The following is an 11,519-nucleotide window of genomic DNA, read 5'->3' on the forward strand; positions in this document are numbered from 1 at the left end:
AATATAGCATTTAGTCTACCTAATTCATACAACCAAAAAAATAAATTAAAATTAATATTTTTAATTTGTTTATTTTTTATTAAAAAATAAAACTAAAACTCTAATTATCTGAATTCCAAATACATTATAGAAATTAACGAATACCATAGGCTATCAAAGAATAACATATTGCGAAAGGTAGTTTTTTCATTTTTCATTATTTTTCCTTTCTCAAGCTAGTTAGAACTCAATTTGTTGCTTTTGGAACATGTTTTAGTTTTGATTTAGATTTATGGATTGAGCTTAGGCACCCAAGTTCTCACCATGGGTTGGAAGGTATGCACATGCCTAGACAAAGTTAGTCCATGTTACTCTATTTTAGCCATGACCATGTTTATTAGTTTAGTTTTCCTCAGATTTTCGTAACATTTCTTGTTATCCAATATATCCTGTGTTCGTGTACGTGCACAGTGCCATTTTTTGGGGGTAGAAGGGGCGATCCAGAGCTGCAGGGGGATGTGAAACCGACATCTTGATGCTTTTCCGAAGGTAGAATTTTTTGGTACCCTTGAGAATATATTTTAGTGGCTCAACTTTGACGAATTTTCTAAGATTGCATGAAGGCTTAACGGTCCATTTTCAATTTATGGCCTTTGAAATTCTTCTTACTAATATCTTTTGATCTGTGCTATTTTTAACATTTCCCCGTTTTTTCTCTCAGTGAGCATAAAGCCCAAAACATAAGATCAAAGTTTCTGATCAAAAGAAGAATCCTAGGAATTCGATACGAATAAGATGAAGTATTAGAATCGGAACATTAAGTAACACCCTTGAAGAAGGTGAACACATAGTTGGGCGTTGTTCCTAAATGGAGCTATCCTAAAAAGAGATTGATCGTGGTGGAGAAAATTTGTGTGCAAGATGCCAGCGAGAAGCAAGTAACAAAGACTAGATTAGAGAAGATATTGTGCCGTTGTGGAAACATCATTTTTAGGCTCATCTTTTCTGCCTCTAGATCAGAAGAGCTGGGATTTCTACAAGAATGGAAAAAGTCAGGTCTTCCTGAATCCCGTTTTCGATTAGAATACAGCTATTCCCTGCACAAAATCACTTCTAAATATTTCATCTAGTTGATCAAATCATAATTCAAGAGGCTTATATTTCCACTCTGCAGAGGACTTGTGCAAGGTGGACAAAGAGAAACTCTTAGATGAACAAGCTCTATGACTAAGATCTAGTTTTTGTTATGCATACAACCTCTCAATATCGATGTAGTAAACACGCCTTAGTTTTCATATTCCTTGATAGTACTGATAGTGATAAGAAAGAAAACCGCGCCAACCAGGGCTCTGCTGTAAAAATAAAACTAGCCAACTAGTTGCGTAACCAGAAAGTTTTTCTCCCATTACATGGATAGTGTTTCCTTCAAGTGATTTTAAGACTGTATGAAATAGATAGGAATGAGCTTTTGGTATTAATTTATTGTTTCCATAGAAGAAACATTGTAGATTAAGGGGCATATAGCTTATAGTGTGATAATTGACTATTCAAAAATATTGTTGATTAGGACAAATACATCTTTCTAATGATGACTAGGAAGATAAATTTTCTAAACCTTTTCTATTTGCAAAAGCATTGATAAATGACTAAAATTTGCTTTAAAGGAAGTCATAATATCTAATTCTGAGAAACAACTCGAAATATTATACTTGAAAGACACACTGCTTGCTTACATGATAGATGGCAATGCCAAACTTATTATGCATATATTCCGGCCATTGAGCTTTATCTTCTGTTCCAACTTGTTCTTCTATGGTTCTACAAGTAGGCAAACTATGCTTCATTTTTATAATATGAGAGAAATAATGATATGATAAACACATACATATACATAGTATCAACACACAAACTTTACATATCATGATTTATTATGGAAAATCTCAATAGGAGAAAAACTAGTCTAATAATAAGGCATAAACACAGTCATACCTTGACTTAAAAGCAGTTAAGCTAGCCAACGTCCTGGACAACCAAATGAGCCTTTTGTTCAACTCAAACACATTAATGGAGAATCCCCCAATTTTTTTAAATGCTTTAGTACATATAATCCATGGAATTTAATACCACTGACCACCATAACCATGTACCTAAAACCAACACTATCAAAAATGCTAAGTTGTGACCTGGGGTGGGCTTTGTGCACGTTCGTGTAGCTCGTTTTCCCGACTCTCCCTTGTGCCTTCGTTTCAGTTGTGTGTGGGTGCCCATGTAAGCTCGTTCAGGCGAGACGTTTGAGGGCAGCCATGTAAAGTTGTTCAGGCACCCATGTAAACTCGTTCGAGCAGGTCGTTCCAGGGTGCCCGTGCAAACTCGTTCAGGCGGGCCATTTGAGGGCGTTTGTGTAAACTCATTTGGGTGGGTTAACCAACACCATGACCGTACAGGTGCACACGGCCCACCCCAAGGGCGCACGCTTCATTCCTCGACCACCGCAACGACAAACCGACAGGCAGTAATCCACTCGCGCTCGTGACAATGCAACAGCCCGTGTTGGTTTGCACCTCAAGTCAAGCGACGGACCAACCTGAGCCGTTGCACATCTGACTGAGATGCATCGACAATCTCCATCCACTTCCCTCCCAGCAATTTCAAGCACTCTTTAACTCTCTTTTCAAAGTCCTTTCCATCTTTCCCTCGCGATACTTGTTCGCTATCCATCTCTCACCCGTATTTAGCCTTGGACAGAATTTACCACCTGATTAGCGCTGCATTCCCTAAAAACCCGACTAGTTGACAACGCCTCGTGATGTGGCAAGGTCCTGGCCGGATGAGGCTATCACCCTCTCAGGCGCCCCCTTCCAAGGGACTTGGCCCAGGTCCGCCGCTGAGGACGCTTCTACAGACTACAATTCAGGCAACGCTGCCGCCCTATTTTCTTGCTGGGCTCTTCCTGGTTTGATCACCGCTACTAGGGGAAGCCTTGTAAGTTACTTTTCCTCCGCTTAATTATATGCTTAAACTCAACGGGTGTTCTCACTTGCACCGAGGTCGCAAGTTGGAGCTAAATCCACCCTACCCGATGGGAGGGCAAGGGAGAGCAAAGCAAGTTTGAGCGATGCCACAAAAAGCCCGCATCAACTAATGCCGACTACCCATCCAAGGGGACAAGATAACCGCTCAGCGATGCACGCGAGAAAACATCACTTGAGGTATTTCAGCCAATCGCACTGCATTGGGCACGGACGACCAACTCCGCTGCTCCCTAACATATTGCAGGGAACGCGTTTGAATGGGATGTGATGCCTAGACCGACGTGTCCTCGACCGAGGCCTCGGTCGCAAATTGCGTTCAAAAACTTGATTATTCATGAGATTATGCAATTCACACCAAGTATCGCATTTCGCTACATTCTTCATCGTAACAAGAACCAAGATATCCGTTGCCGAGAGTAATTTCCACGTATTACCGAAAAATCCACCACAACACTGAATAGGGGCACCCCCCACGACAAATGTAAGGCTAAGGGCCAAAAGGAGGAAAGGAAGAAAAACACATGAAAGAAAGAGAAATAAAGGTGTCTACCCCCTCACAGGAGGAGGTTCAAACAGAGAACAATCTTCCCGAGCCCCATGCCCTTGCAAAAAGGGGGTAAATGCATGGAACAACAATCGAGAAGGACTAGGGTGGCCACCTCAGGAGCTTGCACTGCTTTTAGTCCTTCCTGAACACCAGTCCACAACAATTCCCCCTTTTCTTCGTAAATCTAAGGATCGAAATGAAGAAGGGAAGAAAACAAGGTGAAAGAAATAGAGATCAAACACGGCTACCGGCTTACAAGGGGAGGCTCTAACAAAGCACAACCCTCCCAAGCCCTGGGGATGATGATCAAGAAGGACTAAGGTGGTCACCCCAAGAGCTTGCATTGCGTTCCATCCTTCCCGAACACCAATCCACAACAATCCCACCTTTTCTTTGTTTTAGTTGTATACATCTTACATGCTAAAGTGTATAAACCTTCATATACGTCCTCATAATTCATTTTGTCACGGAATTACCAATATGCTTTGCTAAGTGCATCTCTCAGACAACATTATGCTTTGCTAAGTGCATCTCTCAGACAACAATTGAACCTCACAATTGTTTCAAATGCAATGGAGGCCACCAAAAAGTGTTCCTTTGAAAATTTTCGAAAATCATAAAAATAATCATTGCGCATAACTAATGGTACTAAAGAGTGTTAATATTTTTTTATTGCACCAAGGAATCTATAGGTTGCATCAAATTCAACAATATTTAATCCAGAAGTACGATCATTATGATTGTGATCACTGCATTTTCTGGCTATAATGCCCTTTTTAATAGGTTTTTCCTGGTTGAATCTGTTATGCTTTTTCTTATGGTCATCAACGTTCTTTGGGAAGGTAACAAATGTTTGATTGTTATAAGATATATAGAAAAGTGGTAAATCTTCATGACATGCTCCTATGCTTTTGAAATGTAGCCAAAATGATCTCTTTCTCTATAAAAATTTCACGTGAAAATTAACTCCAAAGCAATACCCTAAGCTTATCTATCTATCTATCTATCTATCTATCTATCTATCTATATATATATATATATATATATATATATATATATATATTATATATATATATAAAAGAATGGTTGCATTTTGAATTAATATAAGGCTGCATGTAAAAGTGGCAAATAAGTACAAAATTGCATAATGTTTTTATACAACATATCACTGTGACATTCTGCCTTCTTTACACAAAAATCTAGCTGGTAAGCATTCATTTTTCTGTGAAAACTACTAGTATAAAGCTTCACAAAGGAGCCTTAAAGAAAAACTACCATACAAAACATATAGAGAAGATTAGGATTATAATGTAAGTCCAGGTTTAGCCATAATTGTTCTCCTTTGAGTTGCTCCTAGTTTGGCTGTTCATGTTCATCATGCAATTGCCCTTGACTGTGCCTTCTTCAGCAAAAACTAGGGAGCCTTTGGAAGCTTGCGTTTGGTATGCAACGTGAGAGGCCAATTCTATAGTTATTTGCATCAACATATTTTTTTCATCTTCCAGCTACCTATTTCTGCTCCATAAATTCCAATATACTGAAATTTGGATTTATTTCTTGGTTCAAACTTGCTTCTATATCTCCTGGAGGCAGTGGTCTATTGTGGCAGAACAGAAGTGAGGGGACCAAAAACCCTGTGAAGAAACCAGAGAGATGAGACCGACTTGCTGGACAGTCCTCAATAGAAGCCAGGGGTCTGGTAACCCTCGAGTATAGCAAAGAAAGTAGATGATCAATAAAGAAGAAATAAAATAAAATTGAAGAAAAAAAAAAAATATAGCTTGGATTTACCAATGAGTTGGAGGTAAATACAAAGGATGAGACTAAGTTTGTACAATGTTCTTATCAACTAGGAGAAAAGTACTGGATACCAGCAGAGGAACTTGAATAAATTCATAATGAAGCTATGCGAGGATGCACAAGATTAATCCCACTTGTTATCGATCAATTTAGCAGGGTTGCTAAGGTCATGTTAGACCAGAGCATACATAACACACATCGGATTTATACTCAGAGACTTAGACAGCAATAGCAGAGAATAATTCACAGAGACAGACAAATGGAGAAACACCAAGATTACATAGTCAGAAACAGCGGAACAATCACTGGAGAACATAAATCACTTTGCATTACATAACAGGCTTGGGCCTTAGCTTGCTTGCTTGCTTTGGCCAGAGAAATTACAAATTTATAGAGGCAGAAGAAGGATCTAGAATCTTGTATGTGATTCAGATGGAGATCTGGAATGATCTAGAAACTAATGGTGGTGTAGGAGGATCTAGAATACTGCATGTGATTCTAGAAACTACTGGAAGTGTAGAAGGCTCTAGAATCCTGCATGAATTTGGCTTCACACTTAACATTCTCCCACTTGAAGCCAAATAAGAGTCATCAAGTCACACCGAGTCCTACCATGCCTCTACATAACTCATGTTTATTTCGTGGTAGAATCTTAGTGAGCATATCAGCAGGGTTCCTATCTGTATGGATCTTTTCAAAGGATAACTGTTCTTCCTCCAACACATGCCGGATCCAATGGTACCTTAAGTCAATGTGCTTGGTTTTTGAATGAAATGCTGGGTTTTTTGCCAAATGGATGGCACTCTGACTATCACAATATAAGACATACTTGTCCTACTTTATTCCTATCTCTCCTAGGAATCGTTGCATCCACAACATATCTTTACAAGCTTTTGTTGCACTTATGTACTCTTCTTCTGTTGTAGAGAGGGTTACTATTCTTTGTAGCCTTGACAACCAAGATACTGTTGCACCTGCAAATGTATACAAATAACTTGTAGTGGACTTTCTGGTATCCATATCTCCAGTCGTATCTGCATCTGTAAATCCTTCAAGCACAGTGTCATCAAGACCAAAACATAAACAATAATGACTAGTACCCGTGAGATACCTCAAAATCCATTTTACTGCTTGCCAATGTTGTTTGCATGGATTGGCAAGGAACCTACTCACTACTCCCATTGAATACGAAATGTTTGGTCGTGTTCATACCATGGCATACATTAAGTTGCCAACTGCTGAAGCATAAGGAATCTTGCTCATCTCTTCTTTCTCCTTGTCATCACTAGGGCATAATTCAGTACTCAAATTGAAGTGGGCTGCAAGGGGTGTACCAACTGGCTTGGCATCCTTCATATTAAACCTGTCAAGCACCTTCTTGATATATTTTTCTTGTGACAGAGACAACCTTTTGTTTTTCCTGTCACGCATAATCCACATGCCCAATATCTGTTGTGCTGGTCCCAAATCCTTCATTGCAAATTTGCTACCCAAATCTTTCTTCAACCTATTGATCTTATTCTTATCATGCCCAACAATCAACATGTCATCCACATATAAAAATTATATGATATACTTTCCTTGATCATACCTCTTGATATAGACACAATGGTCAGCTTCCAACCTCTGAGAACCATGTTCCAACATGAATGAATCAAATTTTTTGTACCATTGTCAAGGTGCCTATTTCAACCCATAGAGACTCTTCTTCAACCAACAAACAAGGCCTTCTTGGCCTTTTTCTATGAAGCCTTCTGCTTGCTCCATATAAATTTCTTCCTCCAATTCACCATGGAGGAAAGCAGTTTTGACATCTAACTGTTCACATTCTAGGTCTAAAGCAGCAACTAGAACAAGAATGACTCTAATGGATGACATTTTAACAACATGTGAGAAAATTTCAATGAAGTCAATACCTTCTTTTAGGGCAAAACCTTTCACCACCAGTCTTGCTTTATACCTCTCCTTCTTTTTGTTACCTTCATGCTTAATCCTATACACCCATTTGTTTTGTAGATCCTTTCTACCTTTTGGGAGGTTTACCAACTCCCATGTTTTATTTTCCTGCAAAGAGTTCATTTCTTCTTCCATTTCTTTCTTCCATTCTTTACTGTGCTCAACTTTACAAGCTTCTTGAAAACAATTAGGTTCACCTTCATCAGTCAACAAAATATAGTTTGAAGGAGGATACCTTTGTGAAGGCTTATGAGGCCTAGAAGATCTGCGAACAAACTATGGTGGTGCATTATCAGGTTGAATCTCCTATAAAGGTTCCTGTAAGATTCCTTCTTCTTCTTGTTCATTATTTTCCACTTGTTGTTCTTCATGCTCCTGAATTTGCTGTTCATTTTCTTGTATTGGTGGTATGTTTTCCTGCTGCTCTTCAAACCTGTCAATAACCTTCTTGACCTCCAACTCACCTACAGTCCTCTTGAACATTTTTGACTCATTAAATATAACATCCCTGCTTCTAATAATTTTATGTTTGATTGGACCCCATAGACGATAACCAAGATCTTCATTCGCATATCCCAAAAAAATGCATTTCATAGATTTATCATCTAGCTTAGTTCTATTTTCTTTGGGAATATGTACGAATGCTTCACATCCAAAGATTTTCAAGTGAGAATAATTCAAATTCTTACTAGTCCAAACTTCTTCAGGGATACCGCCATCCAAGGTTGTAGTTGGGGATCTATTTATGAGGTAGCAAGCGGTCCTGACTGCTTCAACCCAAAAATTCTTCTCCAAACCGGAATTAGACAACATACTTCGCACCTTTTCCATAATTGTGCAATTCATCCTTTCTGCGACACCATTTTGTTGAGGAGTACCAGGCACAATCTTCTCATGCTTTATGCCAAACCTGTTACAACATTCCTTAAATACATTTGAGCAATATTCTCCACCATTATCTGTTCTTAAACACTTCAACAATTTGTTAGTCTCTCTTTCAACACCAACATGGAATTTTTGAAATATTCCAAACACTTCACTTTTATTTTTCATGGGATATGCCCAAACTTTCCTGGACGCATCATCTATAAATGTTACAAAATATGATGCTCCTCCTAATGATTTGATGTTAACAGGCCCAAACACATCCGAGTATACCAATTCTAACACATTTTTCTTTCTATCATGGCCACCTCTAAGGAATGAAACCCTTCTTTGTCTACCATATATACAATGCTCACAAAGATCAAGATTGTAGGATTTCAAACCTAGCAATACATTTTTACCAACCAGGATTTTTAAGCCCTTCTCGCTCATGTGACCCAAACCCTTATGCCACAGATTTGCTGAATTTCCTTCTTTTGTGACAGCAACCAAATCTTCTTTTCCTATCAGTGTCTTCAATGTGTATAACGTTCCTGTCTTGGGTCCTTTGGCCATGACCAATGCACCTTTCGTAATTTTCCAGCCTCCTTTTCCAAAGCTTGTTGAAGAGCCTTCATCATCCAGTCATCCCATAGAGATTAAACTCATGCGCATTTCCGGTAAATCCCTGACCTGTTAAGAAATTTACTGCATAACATAAATAATTACTGAGAGGAATAAATATAAAAATAACCAGCAACAACCATAAACACATAAACACAAATGTTTATTTGGGAAAAACCCAACCTAATAAGATCTCATTAGCATTGGCCAAAACCCTGGCCAATCCGACCAAGTGAGCCTTCAGCGCTCACCTCCAGGTCTTGCATTTAATGAATTCTTTCCAGCCTTTTATAAGCTCCATTACATATAATATCACTGCTTACCCTGATCGACTTTGACTCTATCCTCAGTCAATTTTACCTAACAGGTCAAGGCAACTCGCTATGACTGGCACACACAGGATGAGGTTGTTTTCTACTGTCCGGGCTTGATCTCTTGAGTAGATTTCTATAGAGTGTGAAGTTTGTTCGACTATGTAAGTCCTCCTCTAGGAAAAACAACGTCGACCAGGCAGGATCGACTCGGATGTCATCCTCCTGCGTGTACTTGTCGAGTTAGTCCAAAATATTTGCGACAGAGGAAGAGGAAGGGTCTACGATGTCATCATCGGCTACCTGTGCTGCTGGAGCTCGCGAAAAATCCGGCAGGTTATCCTACCGACGGAACCATGTGGCGCGAGACCGTTTAAACGAAACTCAAAGGTGGAGTAAATGAGAGGCCCCATGGTTTAAACGAAGTCAAAGCTGGAGTAAACGAGAGGCGAAAAACTCTGTACGAAACAAAACACATGTGATAGAACACGTGTCAAATTTCGATAAGAGGGAACGACGAAAATGCAATGAAGAGATTCGCTAGGCTGAATAATGTTCGCCTAACTAACTCTATAAAAGAAAATGTTTTTCTGGATAAAAATAAATAAATTAATTAAATTAAAAATTTTGCTTCACACAGTTAATTAAGGTTAATAAAATTTTTATCATAATAATTTAGCGAATAACAATTTAAAAAATAAACAAATATTAAAAAAAGTAATTTTTGAAATTAAAATTTAATAATCTATATTTCAAAAATTTTAAATGAATTTAACCAATGTAAAAATAATTATAAATGTATTTAAAAATATAAGATAAAGTTAGCAGACGAATCCAAAAATTAACTAGTGTAAAAAAAAACATGAGATAAAAGTAGCAGAAGAAGTGATACACAGTCAAATCTATTTGACCTAAGACCAAACACCATGGTCCCTACCAGAGGCTAATAAAAGGTCCAAACTTAACAACAACCTACAATAATTAGTTTTAAGAAAACGTTAAGTTCTTGATAAAAATTCATGCTCCTCGACCCAATTTCTATCTCCTTCGTAATAATTTCAAGTGGAAGGTAAGAAGTAATGCATGTCACATGACGACTTATTTTGGAGTTTTTATTACAATGTTGTATCCAACCCCATAAATGTTTCCTATAAATTGATTTTACTTACTCTCTTTCGATGTGAAATGAAAAGAAAAGGGGTTGTTTACCTAATGGTAAATTTGTTAGTTTTGGTTATATTCACATTTTAAGTGATTGAATTTTGTTTTTATAATGGAAATGAATTCAAGATCATCACAAATTATTAAATCATTTAAAATTTTGAAATTTAATAATTGTAATTTAAATTTCCCAAATTCTTTTGTAGAGAAATTTAAAACCTCATTTTAAACTCAGCTAAAAATAAAATTCATAAGACGTAAAGGATATCAAAGTTACTACATGAAATGTAATAAAATTACAACTTCATCTCATCGAAAAACCCTTCTTAAATTCATACAGACTTCATGTTATTGTAAAACTGTTTTCCTTTGAGAAAAAATACAACCCTGCAGCGCATCCCGAGAAAAAGTCATACATTATATATATGAGAATCCAAGTTAAGAATTTGTGCTCAATTGCTAGGCATCAAATTCCACTATTCTCAGACACCAGCGAACTGATTCACCAGTGGATCCCCTTTGACCCACCAGTGTACTGCTTCACTTTACGTTACCGAAGTTGTGAGAAATAGTAAAACTGTCGCTAAGATGCCACAGTTTGGAAGAAGGAAGAATGAATGGAATGGTAGTATGGCTGCGCTTCATGCTTTTGCCCACAAACTGTCTAAACTATTGACATGGCATTCACTATAAGCGGGAGAGGTTGGATCCGAGAGGGAAGTAGGAGGTGGGTATTGGAGCTTTCTTGCTCTTTGCGCCCTCCTCTTTCTTCTTCTTCTTCTCATTCCCTTTACACGATTCCTTTGGCAGATAAGAAGAAGAATTCTGCCCCTTAAAGCAACCTGCAATCACTTTGAATGCACCCTTCATCATGACGTTGATCAAATTGGAACTGATAAACGCGCTCTGCCGCAATACAGAGTTGAAAGACTGCAATTGTTTACATAGATTGGCGCTGTAACAGCTTATTTATATTTCGAAAAACGGGAAAGCTTTGCGCCGAAGGCAAAGCTACATCCAGATTCAATGCTACATTTCGAGTCAACAAAAATTGTGATCATACATTTTCTATTATGTCATCATCAGGTGATGTGGATGATTGTTACTCATTTTGAATTTTGTCAACCAAAGTGGGCCGTTGGCTCTTCTGTTCTGCACGCTTTGGTTACGACGAATTTTATTCATTTCCTTCATGGGTAAGTTTACCAAGAATTTTAATTTGAATGGTCCATTTTTCTTTGTGAC

The 11,519-nt window shown here is 38.0% G+C and overlaps 1 non-coding gene across 1 annotated transcript; it reads right to left on the minus strand.

Moving 5' to 3' along the window:
- Positions 1 to 3,276: 3,276 nt before the first annotated feature.
- LOC149230602 (5.8S ribosomal RNA) lies at positions 3,277 to 3,430 on the minus strand. Its single transcript, XR_016248514.1, has one exon. It is a non-coding gene; the product is annotated as a 5.8S ribosomal RNA (ribosomal RNA).
- Positions 3,431 to 11,519: the final 8,089 nt, after the last annotated feature.

Source organism: Pinus tabuliformis, chromosome J (assembly GCF_031772625.1).
Source record: "Pinus tabuliformis cultivar Carrire ecotype Pingquan chromosome J, CPIR1, whole genome shotgun sequence".
Taxonomy (NCBI): Eukaryota; Viridiplantae; Streptophyta; class Pinopsida; order Pinales; family Pinaceae; genus Pinus; species Pinus tabuliformis.